Source organism: Anabrus simplex, chromosome 5, assembly GCF_040414725.1.
Source record: "Anabrus simplex isolate iqAnaSimp1 chromosome 5, ASM4041472v1, whole genome shotgun sequence".
NCBI lineage: Eukaryota > Metazoa > Arthropoda > Insecta > Orthoptera > Tettigoniidae > Anabrus > Anabrus simplex.
The window spans coordinates 188,122,487-188,149,352 of record NC_090269.1 but is presented as its reverse complement, the minus strand read 5'-3'; positions in this window follow the sequence as shown (position 1 = coordinate 188,149,352).

The window sequence follows — 26,866 nt, the reverse complement described above, 5'->3', positions numbered from 1 at the left end:
TTGAGCAGGAGGACCGGATAGCGGGTCGAAAGAGTAGAAACACATCTCAAATGAAAGCAAAATTCCTCAACTGAGTAGGCACTGTCAAAAATAGAGAAGTGAGACCGAGAAATGTGTATGTCGTGAGGACAAAAACTGGGAAGATCAAAAATCATGACGGGGAACACTTTAAGTATGTAGGAAGCTTTACCCCATCTGACCCATCACCGATGGGAGGGACATCTAAAGTTAAGAAACAACAGAATGTTGGCCGAAAGGAACACATACTTCATTAGCACCTCTTGCAATCCAGCAAATTTTACCAACCAATACGTGCCGCAAAACTAGAGTACCCTACGATCAAGCCTAGGGAATAGACGATATACAGATCCTGCCTAGAGAAGGCTACAGGTCCCGAGGAACTTAGATTCCACACAACATAGAGGGCTTCCATTACAGAGAACTAGGACGTAAGCGACACCTGAACGCCACAAAGCTCATTAGATACACGGGAAGAATTGGGCAGAGAAATGCCCGACCCAGGAAGAAAAATAAGACGTGCAAATAAAATATACACATTTTATCATAGCAGACAACCATCCGAAGTGACATCCAGCAAGGCTTAACAGGAGAGATAAGGAGAGGTTGGCCTGAAGGCACAATGCCTATACAATGAGAGTAGGTCTATCGCAAAGAATTTAGCCCATGAACATACCCAACGACCTCGCCCAAAAACTAAATCTAAAACGGGCAACCGATAGGAAAAGTGCAGTTAAGAAGCACTCGAAACGAATGACAAGGTTGTTCTCACACAACCAAAACAATGATCATCACTCAAAAGAAACCACTTGAAAGGGGCAACCAGACGGAACCTTAAGTTTCACAATCCCTTGAACAAGCATGCCACCAGATTCGACCTTCGTAATAGGGAGTTTATAGAAAAATTCCTCCTTGCGGAAGTGGCCAGGAAAGGGACTTCGCTAGGGCCAGACATGATAGAAAAGATTTTACAAATTTAGAAAAAAAAATTCCAGCAACTGAGAAAAAACTTAGAGTTCGATACACTATTTAGCCGTCAAAAGGGGCATAATTGAGACCCATTCAACAACGCTCTGCTACCACTTGTTAAGGGGTTACCCGTGGACAAGCAGAGGTGAAAGAAGGTGCGGGCTGAAATGGGTCCAACTACAAGTCCGAAACATAAATTAAAATTTCAATAAAGGTTATATTTTCGAACATAGCAAGATTTAACAATTAACAACCCCAAAACATTAACAATCTTTCACTAGGTGCGATCGTCATAACATATCAGGTACCATGACAAAGTTTTTACAAGGTCAGTACATCCAAAATTTAGTAATCCGGGCTTCCAGCCCCTCGCTTAGCATTTCTTGAGCTCACGGCTCCCAGTTACAAGAAGGTACAAAGGTTCAGGGGCAGAAAAACCCAACTTCACGGAGCACTTGCTCCCACCAACAACATACCTAGCCTCCAAGAGGCACACCTTGTAAGTACAAAATTTTAAGGAAAGAGCTATCAGGCTCTCAAATTCTCAACATCAAAAATTTACAACACTCTGGCCTTCTGTGACCCAATTTTACAATCTGAAACAGGGGTATCTCGTACCCAACCTACAAGGGCATTTATGAAAAGGAACAGGTTAATAAAATGGCCCAAAATAATAAGATGTCTGGAGGCGAGTACTTGCACTCCTACATGAACACTTGTTAAAACCTAAGGGGCACTAGGCCGATTAAACAGGGGAGGTGACTCGTATAAGAAAATTTTAATAGAAAATCGGTTATGAAAACGTAGTCACCTCCAATCAAAAATGAAGGGGAACTCGAGAGGGTAAAGCACTCTCTATCGCCGATTTACAGTTAAAGACTTTTGAAGTTTTAACATTAGACAGAAGAAGGTTACATTTAGAAACTAAAATTATTAAATGTTTAAAGATTCGGATCTTCCCCTCGGGCTAAACTGGCGAAGAAAGCAATAAAGAAAGATGTTATGTGGCCATTACCTTCACGGAGAACAGCTGCCTGATGAAAGAGGCGCCTACCCGCCTCCTGCTTTACTCCCGCACTCTCAGAAATACGACGATGAAGTGGCCAAGAGGCGTGAAAAGCCACGGTATTTAAACCCTCAGGGAAGATTCGAGATCTTTCATGAATCCTCAGAACACGCCCACATACATTTTATTGGCTGATACAAAAATGGAGAAGAAACAGAGGATAGGTTAGAAATTAATAACAAAAATTCGGGATTGGCTAAATTCAAAACTGGCGAAAAGGAGGGAAATATTGCCAACCCAGAAATAAATGAACATCACTTAGTTACCAGAAACCTAGAGATACAAAACTTCTTCAGAAAAGTTCTTTCACTTCGCACCAGGGTGCAGGATCCTTGGTTTTAGTAGTGACACCTTGAAACAAAAGTTCAAATTTATTACATTATCAGTTGCACATTTTTATCAGTAGGAGAGTACTATTAGGCGCAGAATTAGAATGCGTGGGATAGGGGTGTACCTCCAGGTGTTATTATTATTATTATTATTATTATTATTATTATTATTATTATTATTATTATTATTATTATTATTATTATTATTATTATTATTATTATAGCTGCCTCTGTGGATCCGTGGTAGAGTGTCGGCCTCCGGATCCCAAGATAGCGGGTTCAAACCCGGCAGAGGTAGTCCGATTTTTGAAGGGCGGAAAAAAGTCCATTCGACACTCCATGTCGTACGATGTCGGCATGTAAAAGAACTCTGGTGATACATTTGGTATTTACCCGACAAAATTAATTAAATCTCAGCCATAGACGCCCAAGAGAGATCCGGTTTACTCTAGGTCCGCTAGATGGCAGACAGAGTAAACCGGAACGTCGAAATTGACGAGCAGACAGCCAGATGGCGTCAAATCGAAATGTCTGCAAACGGTAGCTGAGGCCATACGATTATTATTATTATTATTATTATTATTATTATTATTATTATTATTATTATTATTATTATTATTATTATTATTATTATTATTATTATATAATTCGCTGGGGCCATCAAGGACCACCTTAAGTCTTGTTGCATTTGACACTGAACTTGGCCTTCTTTAGAGCCCAGATTTCCCTCATTCTTTGTGAGTGGGCCTGCTTACGCTCCTCTGTCCAATGGGCACCGTGTCTTCTCTTCGGTTGCTCGTCTCGGTTTAGCCCGTTCGTCAATATTTTCTTGCGGAAGAGATCTCTGTTAAGGGCGTCTTCAGCTGAGATATGTAGCATTTGCAGGTCTTCTTTGGTTTTTCTAAACCAGGGAATTGTGGTTTTGGGGTTTGAATCAAAAAAGGGAAAGATTTCTTTAGTTAACTTTCTTCCGTCCATTCTTTTCAGATGACCGTAAAATCTTGCCCGTCTTTTTCTGATTGTGTCGGTAATTTTCTCTATTTTGCTGTAGACTTCCTTGTTGGATCTCTTTTGATGGATTCCATTTCTGTACTTTGATCCCAAGATTCCTCTCACAATTTTGCGTTCTCTTTTCTCCAGTTCTTCAAGGAGTCCTTTGTTGGCATTTAGAGACAGGGTTTCGGCTGCATGTAGAACTACTGGCTTCAGAACTGTTTCATAGTGACGAATCTTGGTGTTTTGGGAAAGGAATTTTTTGTTGTGGATTGTGCGGGATGTTTGGTAGGCTATTTCCAGTTTGCGTACTCGCTCCTGAAGTGCTTCTTTGTCCAGTCCATTTTTCATGATGATCTCACCCAGGTATTTGAATTTGTCTACTCGGGTGATGTCCCCGTATTTTGTATGGAGTTTTAGTGGAGCCTCTTTGATGTTAGTCATTACTTCTGCTTTCTCAAACGATATCTACAAACCAGTTTGTTCGGCAATGTCCTTTAAAATTTCAACTTGAGCTCTAGCGGTTTCTATGTCGTTTGAGAGAATAGCAATATCATCGGCAAATGCTAAGCAGTCTGTTGCGATCCCCTTGGATTTGGTTCCTATTCTTAATGGACAGTAGTTGGTTTCCTGTAATCTCACCCGCCAGGTTCTGATGATCTTTTCAAGAACACAGTTGAAGAGTATCGGGGATAGCCCATCACCTTGTCGGACTCCTGTTTTGATGTCAAAGGAATGCGAGAGACATCCGTGGAACTTCACCTTGGATTTTGTATCGGTCAGGGTGGCTCTAATTAATGCCAGCAGTTTCAAATCAACTCCAAATTCATTTAAGATGTTTAACAGGACTTCCCGGTCAATGGAGTCGTACGCTTTCTTAAAGTCCACAAAGACAGACACATACTGCTTGGACCTTAGAGTATAATATCTGATGATCGTTTTGAGATTTTGGATCTGTTCAGCTGTTGAGCGACCTTTTCTGAACCCTCCTTGGTATTCACCTATTTGATGTTCGATTTGTGCTTCCAAACGCTCCAGGATGGCAAGTGATAGAATTTTGTAAGTCAGGGTAGCAAAGATATTCCTCTGTAGTTGTTGATGATCTTCATGCTGCCTTTTTTGTGTATGGATGGATCAAAGCTATTTTCCAATATTCGGGTAGGGTCTTCTTGTTCCAGATTTCTTCTATTTGCTTTTGCAAGATATCAAGTGATTCTTCTGGGGCATATTTCCATAGTTCTGCTACTACTGAGTCTTCCCCCGGCGCTTTGTTATTTTTGAGACGGGCAATGTGGCGCTTGATTTCTTCTCTATCGGGTGGTCTGGAATCTGGGTACCTGAGTAAGGGTTCCTTGGTCTCAATGGCGCTTTGCGGTTTAGAGCAATTAAGTAAATTCTTGAAGTAATCTGCAAGAATGCTGCAATTTTCTTCATTTGACGTCGCCAATGTGCCGTCATTTCACTCAAAGCATAGAGATGGTGGTTTATAGCCAGTGAGTTTGCGTTTGAAGGCTCTGTAGTACTCTCTGCTTTCATTCTTCCTAAAGTTTTGTTCTATCTTTTCAATGAGAGATTTTTCGTATTTACGTTTCTCAGTTCTGAACACCCTAGCTGCTTGGGCACGTTGGGTTTTGTAGGTTTCCCAATCATTTTCTGATTTCGTAGAGTAGTACTGTTTCCACGCATTGAGCCTTTCTTGGAGGACTGATTCGCAGGTACTATTCCACCAGGCATGCTTTTTGCTTCTCTTTATTTCTGCAACGTCTTTGACGGCCTCAACAAGGAGACTTTTGGCGTTGTTATAGTCACAGTCATTTGGTCTAGCCTTCTCCTGGAACTCCTCGACCCTTTGTCGAAGTTTATCATTGTCGAAGCGTGTGATCTGTTTGGTTGTCTTCCTTGTGTTTGCGGGAATTGGTTTGAATTTGATAAGAGGCATATAATGATCTGAGGCCACATTGATGCCTTTCTTTACCTTGTCATTCATAATCTCAGGGCTGTTTCTCCTGGAGATTGCAACATGATCAATTTGGAACTCTCCGAGAGCTTGGACGGGAGAACGCCAAGTCATTTGCTTTCTGGGTAGATGGCGAAAGTGGGTCAACATTACCTGCAGGTTGTGATTTTCGCAAATGGACACCAGTCTTTTGCCGTTGGGATTGGTTCTTTTGTGAGCAGGGTAATTTCCTATAACTTTCTTGTACTTCTGTTCACGACCTAGTTGAGCATTAAAGTCACCCAAAAGAAGCTTGACATGGTGTTTGGGGATTTTGTTTAATTTTTCATCCAGTAGGTCCCAGAAATTATCAACTTCGTCTGGATCAGACTTGTTCTTATCGTTTGTCAGAGCATGTGTGTTAACTAGGGCGTAGGTTTTGTTCGCGCATTTAATTGTGAGTATAGACAATCTGTCATTCACAGGTTCGAAATTTGCAACAGATTTAAGGATCTTGGTTCTAACAGCAAACGCGGTTCCAAGCATCACAGCTCCATTGAGGATTCCTCTTTGCGCTTTGCTCTTGAAAAATCGGTAGCCTTCGGATTCAAAAATCTCTTCATCTGGGTACCTTGTTTCCTGTAGGGCCATTATGGATATCTGATTTTCGTGAAGAGCTTTGGTGAGGGTTTTCAGCTTGCCAGATTGTGTAAGTGAATTTATGTTGAAAGTTGCTAGAAAGGTTTTAGATTTTGGCCTGAGTTTTTGACTCTTCGGGGTACACCGAGACGCTCCGACTCGTCTCTTGCATGATGTCGAGTCTCCCCCAGAATCCGAACGAGACTCGTGCGCCGTGGCGTTCACGACGAGGGATTTATCGGAAGATTTACCCCCTGGGGTATGTTTCTTGAAATGTTGTGCCATCATGCTTTTTGACTTGACTTTGCTTTGGACGGGTACCCATCCTTTTACAACAAGGGTTGTTAGCCCTAGAGGTTGCCTCAAGATGTTTTCTGGCTTCTGGTCATTTACCAGTCTTCGCCGTAACCCTGGCAAGGGACCAGTTTTTTTTCACGGTGGTATTTTATTTCCCTACTACCCTATGACTCTGCTGGTGGTAGAGCCAGCGAGCTTCCCCAATTCCAATGGGACGCTCCCGATGGAGGTAACCCGTAAATCCCCACTATTATTATTATTATTATTAATGCCATTTGGATCATCAATTCATAGACTGGTTTGATGCAGATTTCCAAGTCACCCTATCCTTGCTAACCTTTTCATTTCTACATAACTACTACATCTATTCTCTAATATTTGTCATATTCATACCTTGGTCTACACCTTCCATTCTCCACACCTATACTTCCATCAAAACCGGGCGTGTTGGCTGTGCGGTTAGGGGCGCGCCGCTGTGAGCTTGCATCCGGGACATAGTGGGTTCGAATCCCACTGTCGGCAGCCCTGAAGATGGTTTTCTGTGGTTTCCCACTTTCTCAGCAGGCAAATGCTGGGGCTGTACCTTAATTAAGGCCACGGCCGCTTCCTTCCAACTCCTAGGCCTTTCCTATTCCATCGTCGCCATATGACCTATCTGTGTCAGTGCGACGTAAACCAACTAGCAAAGAAAAGCTTCCATAAAAAACTATCTGAGCAAGTTCTGAGTGTCTTAACATGTGTCCTATCTCTCTGCCTCTACTTCTGGTCAAATTTAACCAAATCGATCTCCTCTCACCAATTCGATTCAGTCTCTCTTCATTCATGATTCTGTCCATCCATATCACCTTCAGCATTCTTCTGTAACACCACATTTCAAAAGCTCTTATTCTCTTTCTTTCTGAGCTAGTTATCGTCCATGTTTCACTTCCGTACAATGCCACTTTCCAGACTATACTCTTCAAAAATATATTTCTAATTCTTATATCGATATTCTTTTCTTGCTTATGCTAGTCGTTTGCTATTCTGCTATCCGAGTAACAATATTCATCTACTTCCTTTAAGACTGCATTTCCTAATCTTTTATTTCCTGCATAACCTGACTTCGTTCGACTGCACTCCATTACTTTTATTTTAGAAAAATATATTTATTTTCGTCTTGTACTTCGCCTGAAGACTGTTTCCATACCATTTCAGCAATTTCTCCAGATCTTTTGCAGACTAAATCAATATCATCGGCAAATCTCAAGGTTTTGATTTCATCTCCTTGGATTGTGATTCCTTTTGGGAATTCATCTTTGATTTCCTTTACCGCTTGCTCTATACACAAACATTAAAACGGAGAGTGGATATGCTGCAGCCTTGCCTCTCTCCTTTATGGATTGGATTCTTTATCATAGCCCTAATATTTCCTTTTTTTTCTGCCATCTTTCTCTCTAGTGTTATTTTCCTAGTTGTTTTCCATCTGAGCTCTTATTATTCACGCACCTAACTTTCATTTCCCTAAATATTTCCTTGATTTTCCCATATGCAGCATCTACAATTCCCACAGCCATGCAAACTGCGACATCTTTGCACTTTTCTTTCAGCCATTCTTCCTTGCCCGTCCCACATTTTCAGTCTACTTCGTACTTTGACCGCTTGTATTTTATCTGCCCTTCTAATTTTTTGCTCTCTTGTACTTTCACCGTTTGTCGATCAGGTCTAATATCTCCTGACTTCTCCACTGAGTCTTATTTTATTTTGCCTTTCTTCCTAACATTTCTTCAGCAGACCTACTAATCTAATTCTTCACAACTGTCCACTCTTCACCTATTGTTCTTCCGTCAGCATTTTCATTAAGTTCTTGTGCATGAAACTCTACCGGAAGTATACCAACTCTGTGGTCCGGCTTCATGGCTATATGGTTAGCGTGCTGGCGTTTGGTCACAGGGGTGCCGGGTTCGATTCCCGGCAGGATCGGGAATTTTAACTATCATTGGTTAATTTCGGTGGCACGGGGGCTGTGTGATGTATCGTCTCCATCATCATTTCATCCTCATCACGACGCGCAAGTCGCATACGGGCGTCAAATAAAAAGACCTGCACCTTGGCGAGCCGAACCTGTCCTCGGACACTCCCGGCACTAATAGCCATACGCCATTGCATTGCATTACCAACTCCTTGCATTTAAACTAAGCGCCTTTTAAAAGACCATCTGTAATACGAACGGTGAAAGTCATTTCGGAAGAAGTTTGAACGTTTATCGTCACATGTTTCTACTGTCGATTTAGGCGCTCCCTCTGCTGGGAAGATGAACAAGTAATTTTCTAAGAAATTTGTAATTTCCAGGTTTTTAGCACTGAAGTGTTGTCAATTATTTTTGTATTCTTAGGTTATTAGCACTGCTATCCCTTCCTTCTTCTTCTAAATGTTCGACCAATGAAGCATTTTTGGAATTTACTTAATCAACCAATCAAATTTGGAGGTGTATTTAGGGCTTTGGCCCAGGGAATTCTGGAACCTTCCACTCCACTATAAAAGCTGGGACCTTTCGGGCCATGTTGTCTTTTCAATCGCTCCAGTCCAGCAGTAGTGTGTGCTCATAGAGGAGGCAGGGGACGCGCCTCGCCCTTCTCCGGAAGGCCCTCCAGTTCAAGGTAATGGCAGACATCTTGTAATCATGTAATAATCTCAGTGAGGGAAAGGTTTCAAAATTCTTTCGTAAGGTAATCTTGCAATGTAAATTTTCAATCTGGTTTATGACCCTAACCTAACTTAGGGAATAAAGAGTGGGAACATTCTTTTGTCCCCCATCAGCTTGGTATTGAGGTGACTTTGATTTTGTAAACCTTAAAATTTTCGTCTTGTATTTTAATATTTTTCTCCATCTAACCACCTCCGTAGTTTAGGCTTAGCCTCTGTAACTTCGGGCCATAAGCCCACATAGGGTCTTAAGTATTTTCAAGTGTATTTCAAGGAGTGCAAGTGTTCGACACCTAACATTTTAATTTGCGGCCAATAATTTTAACTTTTCTTACTAAGGCCAGGTAGAATGGGCACTTATTGCCTCTGTTAACTATTCTTATTCTATTTCCTATTTAATGCAATGTAGACTGTCGAGCGAGTAAGACAGTGTAAACTGGTGGTTGCTTACCTAATGTAAAAGTTGAATTGTACCTTAGAAGGCTGGAAGCTTGTAAATTTTGGAGCCCAGTCTCCTGACTTGTAATTGAGTAGAGCAATTGGTAATTTTGTCACGTTTGAGCTACCTAATTCATCTACGTATTGTACCTGATTTCAAATAATTACTGTTTCTAGATCTGTAGAGCTCGTCTTATATGTTTCCAACTATTATGTGTTATTGTTTAACAAAGTTTGAGGTCTGGAAAGAAACCAAAAAAAAACAAGAAAGTAATAAAATTTCGAATTTCAGAGTTTTAAATTAAAATTTGATCTTTTATCTATTCACCCATTCATACCGCACCTTCTTACACCTCTGTAAACTACGGTATACCCGTAAGAGAAACAATCCCTCACTCTCTTTTCCTTCAACTTGTCTAGATCCCATCTCCTTGCATCCATTTCTTCAATTTCTTCTTCTTCAGATGGCATTTCATGACCACCAAGTTATGGTCTGAGTGCTCATAGGAAGATATTGTAATCCAGCACCTGGTTTCTGAATCTCTGCCTTATCATAATTAAGTCCATTTTATACCTTCCAGTTTCTCCAGGTCTTGTTTACTTATAGCCTATAGCCAGTGGCGTTGAGCAGTAGACGAGAATACTGACAGCCCCTAGTTCCGGATCACCTGAAACGGGGAACAGAGTAATCATCCAAATTGTATTTTGATACATGCATGATTGTCCTTATTGTAATTCGTTCATCTATCACTACATTAAACATTATCATTAAGCCTAGCTACTCAGCGACGTAAAACAAATAGCAAAAAATCTATTCATACCCAATCTCTAACTTGTCGTGTTTTAAATGTATTCATTTTCGTGCCGAGTGAAGTGGCCGCGCTTGTTGAAGTGCTACGGCTACGGAGCAAAGCTGTGCATTCGGAGAAGCGTTGGTTCGAACCCCAACGTCGGCTGTCCTGAGCATGGTTTTCTGTGATTTCCCATTTTCACTTCTAGGCGAATGTCACGATTGTCCCTAGTCATAGGCCACAGCCGATTCTTTTCACCTCATTACCCAATTTTAGTCAGAGCTCCTCAACTGAGGTCGGCGTCAGAACTGGCATTCGGTCGTAACAACGTGCCGTGTAAATTAATCTCACCTCTTCCCCGACCCTGCATCAAGAAACGGGACTAAGTTACAGTTATACATAGATTTATCTATTTTTGTCCTAGATATTAACAAAAAGTAATACAGGGTGGTCGGAAACAACGTGAACTCGATACATGAGCGTGTGAATTCAAACGGGCTTTGCGAGGCGGTGTTGCTAAATCTGCACGTGGCTTAAGAGCGGCTTGAGGGCACCAATCGAGGAAAGAAACGTCGCCAGGCGAGTTATTTGCATATGGACCTTCGAACTGACTGGGTCGCGCCATAGCATTGGGAAGAAGTGGCCATGGCATTCATTAAGGTACAGCCCCAGCATTTGCCTAGTGTGAAGATGCCGACTGCCGACAGTGGGGTTCGAACACACTGTAGCAAGTTCGCTACCGTGACACCGGCTGAAAGTCATGGTGTCTTTGTGCTTGAGGCTGATTTGTCGGCATAGCTCTCAAGCTGCTCACGTACAGATTTAGGGGATGTACCGTCTTATAGTGCACGTGTCTGGACTGAACAAGTTATAGCCAGCATTAGGGGAACTCATAATTAACCAAATGAGGATATTCTCAGACAATAGTGACCAAGTCAGTTGAACGGAGTATCAATTTAGGTAGACAAGACTACCCCCAGTCAAGCTGTAAAAGGCATCATACCAATATACGACACAGTTCTCGTCATATAGGTTCAAACTTCAAAGAACAAAGTCAATATACTGTAGGTGAGGCAACTGCTGACAAGAGAGGATTCATTAAAAGAGTTTTACGACGAACTTCAACAAGCAATTAAGATTGCTAAATTTCGATACATTGCGATATTTACAGGTGACTTCAACTCAAAAATGGGCAAGGGAAGTGATCCAACTTCACTCTAGAATTCGGATTAAGAACTCGATACGATAGAGGGGAAAAGTTAGCACAGTTCTGTCAGTCATTACAACACCTATTTTAAGTTACCTGTGAGAAAGATGTATGGTTGGAACTGACAGAATTGTGAGCAATCAAATATCTTATATTCTATCGTAAACTCGTTGTAGCAATAAGAACGTTTTATTGGTGCAGACGTAAGGTCAGATCACAATCCGTTCGTCACTAAGTTTCGGGCAAATTTATGAAAATAATTCGAAGAAAACAAACGGATATAATGGAAGTTTGTAAATTAAACGATCCAACAGCGAAATAAACAATTAGCAGAATAAATTAATGAGCAATTTATAACAATACATAATTAACCTAATTATGATGTTAATGAGAAACGGAAGACAGTGAAGAACGTGCTATTGTCCACAAGATATGATGGATATAGAGAGACAGGTAAATGGGTTGGATGAATGGTGACATATGAAAAGTAATTGATATGAGTAGGCTGTATAAAAACAGACTAAAAATACATATAAGAACTTAACACGCTGAAAGAAGAAGGAAAGTAAGGGGCAAAAGATCTTTATAGGTTGACGCCCCGAACAAATGGCATTTTAAAGTAAGAGCTAAGGAGGAATGGTACAGTGAGAAATTTGAAGACACGGAAAGATTAACCTTGAAACATTGCATTTTCAGTCTAGACAAACAGTGGAAAAAAGGCTGGTACAAATAAAACTAGAAAGATGAAGACAATGCTGGACAAAAATGGCCACTTTATTCATGACGTCTAAGAAAAGGAAACCTATGTAAGGAGTACATCCAGAAATTGTTTGCGTATGAAGAACAACGAAATGACTGTGGCCCAGAAGTTACAAAAGAGGAAGTATTCATCCTTTCGAAACTGCAAGAAAATATCAAAGAGCGCGTTCCAGATACACTAACATAGGAAATAGTAAAACGCATTGATTAGGAAAATGTAGATATATATACACTTTATAACATTGGCATTATACTTAGAGAATGATTTCATTCTACATTCATGGCTTTACAGAGAAAGGCCAACACTGTTCATCGGAAAATTAGTCCTGAATATCATCCATAAAATAGTAGACAGAAAACTAGAGGTAGTTAATTGAAGGGACCCAGTTTGGCTTAAAAGATATCTTTGGAAAAAGTGAAGCTTTATTTCTCTTCATTGTATTTGTTCAAAGATGCCTGTTGATGGATCAGCCTATCTACATTTGTTTTCTTGACTATAACGAGGCCTTGATAAAATTCGTCTGATTCAGCTACTCAGAAGGAAGGAAGGAAGGAAGAATCTAGTCCAAAGGGACCCGAAAATTATAGTCCAACGCTAGTACAATCAAACTGCTGTAATAATAGATGACAATATGGTTCCAGAATAAATAGGCATTAAAAGAACTGTGAGACAAGGTTGTGCATTATATTCACTACTGATCAATATTTATTCTGAGGAAGTCGTTAAAACTGTCCTGTCCGGGGAAGCAACATGGATTAAGGTGAATTTCAGGTTTGTGAACACCTTCAGATTTGCTGACGGCACTCGTTTATTCGCTGGATGCCTTAAAAGATCTACAACAGCTAACTGATAGGGTGGTTACTTATTTAGCGTATAGTGCAAGTTAAGCCGTGCACAAATTGACTAACATTATACAGTAAAAGCACCAAATAATTTACATAAAGTGGAAATCGAGAGATATGTACAATACAGAAAAATAGAAAGAAGAAATGTAAGAATACAAAAACACAGACATGATTTAAAATATAAGTAGGTAGGTAAGGGTTATTCTGCCCGAAGCCAGGTCCGAACCTCCGCAGAGGTGTTCCTGAGCCGGAGTTTACGTGCGGTAGGGTGGCCAGTTCCTTTCCGCTCCTCCATTTCCTTACCCCCCACCAACAGCGCGTGGCAACCCATCCAACTCCTGACCACGCCCAATGTTGCTTAACTTCGGAGATCTTACGGGATCCGGTGTTTCAACACGGTTACAAAATATAAGTAAATGCAGAAATTAACAAATGAAAAATGAAAACTAAACTAAGATGTCCAGTTGTTACAGCCAGTGAATAACCATTGTTGAAGCTGTCGGAAGGTCGTCGATAGTTCCGTGGAAGGCTCTGTATGGGCATCTGAAGGTGATGTGTCGCATTGTCTGGAATTCTTCACCACAGCCACAGCTTGGAGAAGGTCGAAGGTCCCAGGAATGCATCGCAGAGCCACTTCTTCCACATCCAGTGCACACTCTGTTCAGTGGGCCCCATACACTCCGCAGGAGATGAAATCAGGGTGGGAGCGCGTAGGGTCAAATATTGAATTCCAGTCGTCGAAGGCCTTAGCAATAATTCTTCATTCCAAGTTCACAGTCCACAGTAGTTTTATCAGTTGTTGAGCCAGCAGCATGGGAGGGTGTGTGGATTTCAGTCGGGTTGAAGCGATTCTTTGGATGTCTTGGTGAATTGGAAGTTATTTATTGGCCTCTCGAACGAGATTTTTTATGGGCGTAGATCTGAAGGAAGGATGTGGCTAAGGATTAGAAGCCAGTGAAGTGGGGTTGTTTTGATGACACCGCTGATAATCCGCATTGTCTGGACCTGGACGGTGTCAATTTTCTCTGTGTGGGTGCTCTTCAGCCAGATGAAGAACAGTATTCAGCTGTTGTATACACCAGATTTAAGGAAGAAGTAGGTAAAGTTGCCGCCGTAGATCCCCAATGCTGCCAGGTAGATTAGATAAGATGTTGTTTCTTGTACTTAGTTTGAGTACAACGTTGGAGATATGTTTACTCTATGACAGTGTCCCGTCCAGTATTACACCAAGATATTTTGGGTTTCGGTTGTACGGTAAAATGCTGTCATGGAGAGTCACTTTCAAAGTGGTATGAGCCCGTTCGTTACTCAGATGTTTGCGTTTTGGTTGTGGCTGGTGTCAGGCACCACTTTTGAAAGAAATTTGTCAGTAAGCAGAGATCTTTCGTCAGCGTATCCTCAAGGCTGTGGAATATTACGTGTTGCGTGGATGTGTAAATATTATCGGCATAAGCAAATTGTCTTGAAACCGTTTCTGGGATGTCTGCGAGATAAACATTGAGTAATAAAGGGGCTAATATGGAACGTGAGAACTTCACCTCCCCCGCCCGGAACTGAACCCCAGTATTGCTGATCTAGGTTCGCACCTTGATATGGCAAAACTGCTCCGGAACTGTCTGACGGAGCACTACAGATACCGGCTCCTACGCAAGCCTGACCAAGGCAAGGTCTTCCTCGCCTCCTTCCGGAATGTACCGTCAAATCACTCTCTTCAGTCTGGGAGATACACCAGGTTTGCTGATTGGCGGTTAATACACCGAGCACGTCTGGAAGTGACATGAGCGACGCGAGTATGTATCTGGTGTTCAGATTGAAGAAGAGAAGGCATCTGGGGGTGATCCAACGTTCACCCGACTCTCCCCGCTTCCCCCGTGATACCCTTACAGGCCTAAGTGGGAAAGAGGTAGGAGGAGGATCCTGCCTACTTGAAATACCTAAGAAACAGGTTGGTTGAACCCTTCCAGAGCACTGGACAGTCGGCCGGAACTGATTAGTCTAATCCACGACACTGGTGGCTTCATTCACTAGCACATTCATGCATACAGTCCGCACTATGGAACCTTGCGGGAGTCCATTACAAGGTGATAATAGCCAGCGAGGAAAGTGGTCAATCAATCTCTACTAATCTGCATTTAGGGCAGTTGCTCAGGTGGCAGATTCCCTATCTGTTATTTGCCTACCCCTTTCTTAAATGATTGCAAAGAAACTGGAAATTTATTGAACATCTACCTTGGTAAGATATACCAATCTCTAACTCATCTTCCTATAAACGAATATTTCCCCCAATTCGCCCTCCTGAATTCCAACTTTATCTTCATATTGTGATCTTTCCTACTTTTAAAGACACCACTCAAACTTACTCGTCTACTGATGTCCTCCCATGCCAACTCTCCATTGACAGCTCAGAACATACCACTTAGTCGAGCAGTTCGTCTCCTTTCTCCCAAGTCTTCCCAGCCCAAACTTTGCAACATTTTTGTTACGCTACTCTTTTGTCGGAAATCGCCCAGAACAAATCGAACTGCTTTTCTTTGGATTTTTTCCAGTTCTTGAATCAAGTAATCCTGGTGAAGTTCCCTTACACTGGAACCATACTCTAGTTGGGGTCTTACCAGAGACAAATATGCTCTTTCCTTTACATCCTTACTACAACCCCTAAATACCCTCATAACCATGTGCAGAGATCTATACCCTTTATTTACAATCATATTTATGTGATAACCCAATGAAGCTCTTTTCCTATATTAAGACCTAGGTACTTACAATGATTCCCAAAAGGAACTTTCACCCCATCAACGCAGTAATTAAAACTGAGAGGACTTTTCCTATTTGTGAAACTCACAACCTGACTTTTATCCCCGTTTATCATCATACCATTGCCTACTGTCCATCTCGCAACGTTATCGAGGTCATTTTGCAGTTGTTCACAATGTTGTAACTTGTTTATTACTATGTACAGAATAACATCATCTCCAAAAAGCCTTTTCTCTGATTCCATTTATTTACACATATCATTGATATATATATAAAAGAAAACATAAATGTCCAATAATACTGCCTTGAGGAACACCCTCTTAATTATTATAGGGTCAGATAAAGCTTCACCTACTCTAATTCTGTGAGTTCTATTTTCTAGAAGCAGAGCCACCCATTCAGTCACTCTTTTGTCAAGTCCTAAACAGCTAAATAATAAAACAACCTGCTTCACAGTAATTTCAAAAGCAAATTATCAAAGAAACTTGATAGTAAATTGAGAAATAGTACAAAGATCCAGAAATTTAGATGTTTAAGGACCATAGCCAATGACAGCAGTGACTGCTCTGAAGAAATTAAAGTAAGATTGGGGAAAGTCAGAAGTACATTCAATCGAATGAGAAATGTCTTATGCATCACAGTCCTAAGTCTGGCTTTAAAAATTGGTCTCTTATGATGCTATGTGTTCTCAGTATTCAAGCTTGGACGCTCAAGCAAGCTAGGATCATCCGAATGGAGGAGTTCGAAACGTGAACGCGGCGAGGGATTCTAGGAGTGAGCTGCGTGCACAGAGTCAATGCAGAGATATAGTCAAGGAGAGAAATATCGTCTTCTGCAAGGAATCATTCAAGAGTAGTAAACGACCTTCTTGGTTGGACAACTTTAAAATGTAGTTTAATTGTAGTTCCAGTGAAGTATTCAGCGTTGCTAGATATAAGTACCGGATTGCTGTGATGATTCGGGAAGCCTTCGCTGTTTATCACATTTTATGATTTAGCTGTTTGGGATCCAACCAGTATTTGTGCTGAGGACTCAACATACATGTATATGTGAGTTACGAGCAAACTATAACGAGAGCAACATTTGCTAAACCCCGTAATCACTTCACTTGTGTTGCGGGATACATCTGGTAATTGTGTCCAGTACGGATTAGATTATATATAATTATGCCCCCTGAAACCGACAATAATCTAAGTATCTTGTGTGAATAATCAATGCAGACATAAATTACTTGTTTTTAAACATATCCAGAAAATAAACGCTTTATGTCTGGTCGTAATTTTAATTTTTTTTGAGAGCCTGGACGATTGAAAACCCTACGAATGAAAGAAACCTCGTTTCTTTAGGTACAAGGTAAGTTCCTTCACTAGTGCAATATGTACGCAGAGTGAGTTGCTAGCTTTGTCATAGTCAAGGAGAGAGACTCGCCACGCGTTCTCCAGCCGTCGCACTGCGCCAAAAATAGACGTTGCAGTTTATGACCGACTGTAAGAGGGATCGTAGTCCTTCCTAGAGACAGCACCAATCTATTAATTACTGGGCCCCTATTTCATCGAGCAATCCGTGAACTTACAGAACTGACAAAATAATTCGATAAGGCAACGGAAATGTTTATATAAACCATAAAGGGAATGTGAAAAATTAAACAGTCCAGGTTTTCGAATACATTTTGTACTCATTTCCACGTACATGGAGGTTTCCTAGATTGCCAAAACATACAATAAAATTAAGATATAAAATTATAACACATCCGAGTTGTCCAAATTCCTCTTGTCGACTATGGTCGATTAATGTATTAGATTTGTGGCTAAAGAAACTATAAGAAACGTCTATGAACGCACTCTCATTACGTTTTCATGAACGAGTCTGACAGACATCACTTGAATCTTGAATTACTGCATCGGGTTTCTTAATTAACAGGAATACGGCGAAAAAATTCTCCTCTGTCCATTCCTAGAAATCTTGTGCATTTCGGTGCATATGTTAAGAGTCGACGTGCAGCCGAAGCAAAAATCTCAGACTTTTTCGAGAAAGAAGCTTAAATAAAGAATTAAGTGATCTGTTGGTTTAACCGGATTCAGAATGTGGGCTAATTCCATCGGATATGAAAAGTTAAAGGGGCAATGAAGATACAATAAATACACACGACACAAGCCGTACCCAATTTACTACCCCGCGTCTCTGCCTTTCTCTCGAAATCCAGGAGTAAATTCTGAAGTTCATTTTCATGAAGGTATCATGGCATTTGTGGCCTTATTTATTGCTCCTGAGTTTTTATCAGCATGTTGTTGATCAAACTAACCTATACGCAAATCAGGCGATAAACACAGCGCCACACCCCTTCACAAAGCATTGCAGACTATCAGTGGGATTAATCGGAAACCTAATCTGAAAATGTTATGGGCTAAGGACACCTTTTTTCGAATCACCGGTGTTTCCTGCAGTAATGTTCCGACATTGCTGGGCCAGCAGTGTAACGAGACAGTCTGTCGCTGGGAGTCAACGTGTGAAAAAGTCAAAATAACCTCAAACATTAACCACACCACGTTCAACAAGCCAATGGACTCAAGAAAGGACATGTGGCTGGACGAAACAAGACTGGGCTCCTAGAAAAGCACAAGAGAATTAAAGCCACGTGATCCGCAGGTGGCTTAAACGATGCGAAAAAATAGAACATTTAGAACTTAAGATAACATTGATTAAGATTTTTTTAGATAATATTGAGATTATATTAAATGCCAATACAATATATTTCTTTTGGTATTGGTTTTACGTCGCACCGACACACATAGGTCTTATGGGATATGAAAGGCCTAGGAGTTGGAAGGAAGCAGCCGTGGCCTTAATAAGTTACAGCCTCTAACCGCACGGCCAACTCGCCCGGTTTCTTTTAATTTAGTTTCTAGACTATGATGTTAATGAATTCTACATCTATATATATATATATATATATAAAATAGCTTGTCCTGACTGACTGACTGATTCATCATCGCCAAGCCAAAACTACTGGACATAACGAAATAAAATTCTGGGGATACATTCATATAAAGATGTAGGTGCTCGCTAAGAGAGGATTTTTGGATATTCCGTTACTAAGGGGGTGAAAAGGGGGGGCGAAGTTTTAAAATGAGTGCACCTATATCTCAAAACTTTAAAAGTTTACAAATGTAAAAATTGGTATTTAGAATCTTCTTTGAAAATAAGGAAACACGTATTTTTTTGTTTTCAGAAAATCCCAATAGGAGGGGTGAAAAAGGGTGAAAATGGGGGAAAATGTGTTGAATGCCTTTAATCAGGATACCGATACTTATATCTCAGAAACTGAAGGTATTACAGATCTGAAAATTGGTACTTTTGATCTCTTTTAAAAATAAAGAAACACGTATTTTTTTGTTTTTGGAAAATCTAATTAATGGGAGGGTGAAAAGGGGGTGAATTTTTAAAATTAGTGAATCTATATCTCCAAACTTTTAAAGTTTGCAGATGTAAAAATTGGTATTTAGAATCTTCATTAAAAATAAAGAAACACGTATTTTTTTTGTTTTCGGAAAATCGCAATAGGAGGTGTGAAAAGGGGTGAAAAAGGGGTTGAATGCCTTTAATGAGGCTACTTATATCTCAGAAACTGAAGATATTATAGACCTGAAAATTGGTGTTTGGGATCTCCTTTAAAAATGAAGAAACACGTATTTTTTTTTGTTTCTGGAAAACCCAATTAAGGGGGGGTAAAAAAGGGGTAATATTTTAAAATGAGTGTATCTATATCTCAAAACTTTTAAAGGTTATAGGTGTAAAAACAGGTATTTAGAATCTCCATTAAAGATAAAGAAACACGTATATTTTGTTTTCGGAAAATCCTAATAGGAAGGGTGGAAAAGGTTGAAAAAGGGGTCGAATGCATTTCATGAGTCTACTTATATTTCAGAACCTGAAGATATTACAGACCTGAAAATTGGTGTTTGGGATCTCCTTTAAAAATAAATAAACACGTATTTTTTGTTTGTGGAAAATACAATTAATGGGGGGTGGTGAAAAGGGGGTGATTTTTAAAATGAGTGTATCTATATCTCAAAACTTTTAAAGTTTATAGATGTAAAAATTGGTATTTAGAATCTCCTTTAAAAATAAAGAAACACGTATTCTTTTGTTTTCGGAAAATCCCAATAGGAAGGGTGTAAAAGGGTGAATAATGGGTTGAATGCCTTTCATGAGGATACTTATATTTCAGAACCTGAAGATATTACAGACCTGAAAATTGGTATTTTGGATCTACTTTAAAAGTTAAGAAACAGGTATTTTTTCGTTTTTGGAAAATCCAAATATTGGGGGGTGAAAACGGGGGTGAATTTTTTAAAATGAGTGTGTCTACATCTTAAAACTTTAAAATTTACAGATGTAAAAATTGGTGGTTAGAATCTCCTCTAAAAATAAAGGAACACGTATTTTTTTGTTTCCAGTAAGTCCTAATAGGAGGGGTGTAAAAGGGTGAAAAATGGGTTGAATGCCTTTAATGAGGATACACATATCTCAGAAACGAAAGATATTACAGAACGGATAATTCGCATATGGGATCTCCTTTAAAAATAAAGAAACACGTATTTTTTAGTTTTTGGAAAAGCCAATTAATGGCGGTTAAACAGGAGTGACAAATTGGGGTGAATTTTTTGAAAGACTATATCTACAGAATATCTTGGAATCGTAAAATGTTACAGACGTAAACAGTGGGTGTAAATCTCCTGTAAATGTAAAGAAATATAGGTTATTTGTTTTTGGAAACTCTACTTAAGGGGAACCCAAAAGGGGTGAAATTTTAAAATGAGAATTTTTACGGATATCTAAAAAACTTAACATGTTACAGAAGTGAAAAATGGTATTTTTTATCTCTATTAAACATAAAGAAAAGTGTATTTTTAGTTTTCGTAAATACCACTTGGGTGGAGGGCGGGGGTAAAAGTGACTGAAAATGGTGATGAATTCTTTTAATTAGGCTACTGATATCTCAAAAATGAAGATGTTACAGACGTGAAATTTGATATTTGCAATCTGCTTTAAAAGTAAAGAAACACGTATTCTCGGAAAATCCAATGAAGGGGGGGGGGGGGTGAAAGAATTGAAACATTAGTTGACTTAATTGTATGAGAATACATGCATCTAATACTAAAGTTGTTACAGACGTGAAAATTCGTATTTGGATCTCCTTTAAAAACAAAGAAAAAGGCGTTTTGGTGGGGAAACCATCTTGGAGGGCGGGAGTGTAAAGGAGTTGAATTCCTTTCATGAGGACACATAAATCAAAAACTGAAGAAGTTAGAGTCGTGATAATTGGTATTTAGAAGATCCTTTACTATTAAAGTAACAAGTATTTTTTTGCGGGAAAATTCATTTAGGGGGAGGAGAGATTATTGTGAGATGAAGTGAAAAAAAGTAAATTATTTTTATGTGGATACTTATATCTCAAAACTGAAGGTAATAGACGTGAACATTGGTGTTTGGAATCTCCCTTAAACATAAAGAAACAAGCATCCTTTTAATTTTTTTTCGGGGGGGGGGGTGGCTGTAAATAAACTTAACGGCGGTGGGGTGTAGAAGGAGGTGAGACCAATTGATTTTACTGTTATTAATGTACTTATAAGGATCCTTCGTTGCTCAGGCGGCAGCGCGCCGGCCTCTCACAGCTGGGTTCCGTGGTTCAAATCCCGGTCACTCCATGTGGCATTCGTGCTGGACAAAACGGAGGCGGGACAGGTTTTTCTCCGGATACTCCGGTTTTCCCTGTCATCAGCCATTCCAGCAACACATAATAATAATAATAATAATAATAATAATAATAATAATATTCCGGACCATCGTCAAATTGCGGACCGCGATGGAAACGGCTCCTGGACGGGTAATGACTAAGAATGCAGTCCGGTCGCGGGTTCAGTGCCGCCAAGGCACCCAGTATGACAGCACGCTGGATCTCCTGAAGGATTATATCCGTATTAAAAATATTATAGGAAAAGATGGCAAAGATTTACGGACTCAACTGACCTGGAGGAATACCTGAGCCTAACCCGGGAAGTACGAAATCGATTGCTGGAAAGGAAGATTTAAAAAGGGAGGAAACGTGCCGTAAAATAATAGATCGGGAATTTTGGCGGATTCTCGCAGAGAACGAGTCAGATCGCGAATTTCGGCGGATTATATATCTAAAACAATAAGCATTCAATTATAAATTTCAGTGTAATACCGTAGCGAAGCACGGGTATCTTGCTAGTTAACTATATAAATGGTTGCTGATGGTACTTAGTGCCGACCCCGTGGTGTAGGGGTACCGTGCCTGCCTCTTAACCGGAGACCCCGGGTTCGATTCTCGGACAGGCCAGGGATTTTTATCTGGACCTGAGGGCGGGTTCCGGGTCCACTCAGCCTACGTGATTAGAATTGAGGAACTATCTGACGGTGAGATAGCGGCCCCGGTCTAGAAAGCCAAGAATAACGGCCGACAGGATTCGTCGTGCTAACCACACGACACCTCGTAATCTGCAGGCCTTCGGGCTGAGCAGCGGTGGCTTGGTAGGCCAAGGCCCTTCAAGGGCTGTAGTGCCATTGGGTTTTGGAAACCCACAACAGGCAAATGCTGGGGCTGTACCTTAATTAAGGCCATGATCGCTTCCTTCCAACTCCTAGGCCTTTCCTATCCCATCGTAGCCATAAGACCTATCTGTGTCGGTGCGACGTAAAGCCCCTAGCAAAAAAAAAAGGTACTTGGAAAACTTTCTATGACTTCTTAGAAACTTCTTAGGCCAAACAGTTTGCGAAAATTGACAAATCTCATGGATATTGTCCCACAATCACTAAGCATGCGATTTTAATACATGTCAGTTTATACTTTTCTGGGCTGGTGGAGTTGTACGTTTCACACTTCTCGTCACGTATTTCTGCGGGCTGCTGCTCACTCCTTTCACTTTCTTCAAAGGGGTGATTTTTTTTTTTTTTTTTTTTTTTTTTTTTTTTTTTTTTTTGCAAATGTCACAGATTATACGCGTATTTATTTCGAATCTATTACTTCTGTTTCCCACCGCGGTCTAGGTACAAAATCCTAAGGTTGTTTTTCTTAGAAAGATTCAAGTGTATTGTGAAATGTTATCAAGAATTAATTCAGTATAATTTCAATTTTCAGTTAATTTATATAGGCTACACTTCCTGAAAAAATCCATGCAACATCCTCAAGGACAGGTTATTTTATTAATAAGTGACGTGACAGGTATTTCATTATTGCAAGAGTATATGATTACAAATTCAGACCATATGAAACACACATGCCAGAGTAAAGGGTGCCCGAACGGTCACATAAGTTCACATAAGCCCTTCTGGCAGCAATGCGTGTATTCGCGCATGCAAATGATCATAAAGGTGCAGGATGGCATCCTGAGATAGATTGTCGCAAGTATCTTACACTTTTTGATGCAATTCGGCAATGGTTCTTGCAGGCTCTGGAGAACGCGTAAGTTCCCCCTTGTTTACTTCTGAGAATTTTAAAATCTAATGCTCCCTCATATTTGACCAAGTCCTTTGTCCAGATGAGTCAAGTGCACGACCGGGACAATAGGTTTACAGCTAACACCCTTCAGGTTCCACAGCATCGTACGGTAAAGTGCAGTAAGTCGTTCATTGTCACTGCCTCTCAATTATACAACGATCTTAAACTATATGAAATTCAGCAAAGTAGTGTTGGAACTCAGAAAAAATATCTTAAATACCGCTACCTTTCCACTTATTAAGCCATGTAAATGAATTTTCACCAAATTAATTAAATAGTACGAAATATCATAATCCCCTAGATACATTTTAGATGCTCAGTTTTACTCTTAAAATTCTTAGGTTTCTGTTTCGTCTTCTGTTCCTTGTTAGTATAGTGTATGTTTATGAAATGTTAAAGTATTATTGTAACCTCCTAGATGTTTAGTTTTTAATCTTATTCTTATATCCTCAGTAGGAAAATGTATCTTACGCTTTTTATGTATTCTTTCATTAGATTTTGTATGTTAGGTGATACATTTAAGTTAAAGTGGCAGTTAGTTACAGCCAAAGGGACCTCTGGTCCTACTTGTAATTAACTTTAAATAAATATATTTCTATTTCTATTTCTATCATGCCCCATACGTATTCTACTGGCAAGAGATCTGGTGGTCTTGCTGGCCAGGGCAGTTGCTGCACACCACGCAGAGCACGTTGCATCGCGGCAGCTGTATGTGGATGTGGATGTGCATTGTACTGCTGAAAACGCATATCACCTTCCTGTGGAAGAAATGGCAGTTGCACGGGGACAAGAACCCGTGCAATGTTGCGGGCACTGGTTACGTGACTCTGCAGAAATACCAACTGTGACCGCGTGTTGTAACTGATGGTCCCCACACCATGAAGGCTGGGGTCGAATGCACTCTGGAATAGACCGCTCACCAGGTCTACGTCCATCGCTTGCATACTGACAGGACCTACTCTCGTCACTGAAGACAACAGAATGCCCTTCCCCTCTCCAGTCGACTATCTCACAACACCAGAGTAGCCCTGCTTGGCAGTGTCGTGCTGTCAGTGCAGGCCTCGCCAGAGACACACCTGATCGTAATCCTGCTGCAAGCTGACTGTTCCCAATGGTCCTTGGTGACACAGTAGGTGCAACATGTGATCGGACTGCGTTGATGTCAGCCACCGCTGCTCGCACAATGCGTTGATCTTGACGTGCGTCTGCACTACGTGGACGTCCGGAGCCTGGTCTATGTGTGTGGGAATGTTCCACAGACGACTGCTAAAAGCAGCGACACACCACCGAAACATTGTGGCCAACATGTGCAGCAATCCGTCCATCCGGCTTCCCGCATGCCCACAATGCGACCCCGTTCAAATAGCTGCAGTTGTTCAACAGCAGCACGCACTCGTCGGCGGGGCATGGTTGAACCCTATAATGAATGTTGCAGACACCGTTCACCTCTAACCTCAGCCTGCAGAGTCAAAATGGAGTGCGCACGGACAGGCCTCCTGAGCGCCATCTGATCGCCGATGTTCGTGACATCCATGAGGATGTTGCATGTTCTTTTTCGGCAGTCTAGTAGATAAAATAGACCTTTCTCCGAATAACAAAGATATCACAGTTGCAACAGTGGTTGTACCCTTAATTGTAGTGATCTCAGCTGTATGAGGTATGAAATGGCGTATGGCTTTTAGTGCCGGGAGTGTCCGAGGGCATATTCGGCTCGTCAGGTGCAGGTCTTTTGATTTGACACCCGTAGGCGACCTGCGTGTCGTGATGAGGATGAAATTATGATGGAGACGGCACATACACCCAGTCCCCGTGTCAGAGAAATGAACCAATGATCGTTAAAATTCTCGACCCTGCCGGGAATTGAACCCGGGTCCCCTGTCACCAAAGGCCAGTACGCTAACAATTTACCCATAGAGCTGGACGGAGCTGTAGGAGGTATGCAGGATCATCAGGCAAATACTCGTGGTTGCGTGGAAATAACTTTTCGCCATTATTATTATTATTATTATTATTATTATTATTATTATTATTGTTATTATTATTATTCATTTAAGCCTGCGATGGACCACGTGGTTCTTAACTCTGGTGAGCTTTTTTCTTCCTCTTAGCCCAGTATTCCTCCATTCTAGCGCTATGGATGTCTTTTCTTTCTTGAGTCCATTTCACTCCTATTCCTGGACGCAGTGATTTTGCTGTTAGTGACTGCAGAGAGTCAGATGTCTTGACTGACTTTCTGAACCTATCTCGCTTGTAAATGCCAGTGGTAGCTGGAAGATAAAGGTACTAACTGAGATAAAGCGATTAATGCTATGTCCCTCCCGGACTGATGACTTCGATATGTCTCCTTAAAACAATATTCATCATTAATGCAGGACCTAGAGATTTGGGTTCGATTTCTGGCATGTCGACGGAGTTCAATGCTGCATTGAGGGCTGGAAGGGGGATGATACAGTCTCGAGGGAGCAACTGAGAACCTGGATCTGTTGGTGTGAGGGACAGTGGACCCAAATGAGAAAAGCCCAGCAATGCCATCACACTGACCACAAGTCATTGGAATATGTGCTGGTCAACCGGTAGCAGCCGTCTTGGCAGGCCAATATCCTTAATGACCTATGTATACTGCACCCTTGCTTGCCGATTGTCAACGACTACCTCTAGCTCTTCTACATGTAGACTTTTCTGTCCTCAGGTGTTTCAGGTTCTTCTATCACTTGTCAACATAGATCGGTGGGTGGCACAAGGAAATCTAATGGTTATTTGAAATAAAATTCAAAAAGTGGGCTAGGTTGGATTTATTGTCTCAAAAAAGGAACTTATGAATCGATATAAGTGATATGTAATATATTCGTTTCTTACCACAGTGATGATAATTGTTACGGAGATTATCCGTGCAGCAGAATGATGCGAAAGAAGGTGCGGGTGTTGAAAGGGTCTGACTATGGTAGCAGAAATTGAATTAAAATTTTAGAAGGTTATGTTTCTTTCAGAATTTCAAACTTAACAAATTTTTCACTCAGTGAAATAATGAGGTTACAGGTATTATGACATTTTCAAAAATTGGAAAATCCAAGATTCAGAACTTTAACAATTCTGAGCTTCAAAACCCTAGTTTACAAATTTAAAATTTCAAGGTGGTATAATTTAGGCAAGGGCAGAAATCCCCCAATTCAAGAGCACTTTGCTCCAACAAATTTACAGCCTTCCAGAGACACTCCTCAATGTTATAGTAAACTTAGAAAAGAGCTTACAGGCCCTCCAATATTCATCCAATTTTAAACCGTCCGCTTATGGCAACATTACCCAAAACTCTTAAACTTCTGGCTTCTCTAGGAACAATTTACAATTGAAATTACTTTTACAGGGGCATCTATTACTCAACCTACTGGGCCTTCATGGAAAAGAACAGGTTAGATTACTGGCCCAAACACAAAATGAATGGAGGCGTACATTTGCACTCCTAGATAATGAAGAATAAAATCCTAACGGGGCTCTTGGCCCAGTGATACAGGGGCTAATCCCAAGCTACGGAGGTGACTCGAATGAAAATTACTTTAAGGCATTACAGAAAAGAAGAAAAACAGTTACAAAATCGTAGTCACCTCGAACCAAGTTGAAGGGGA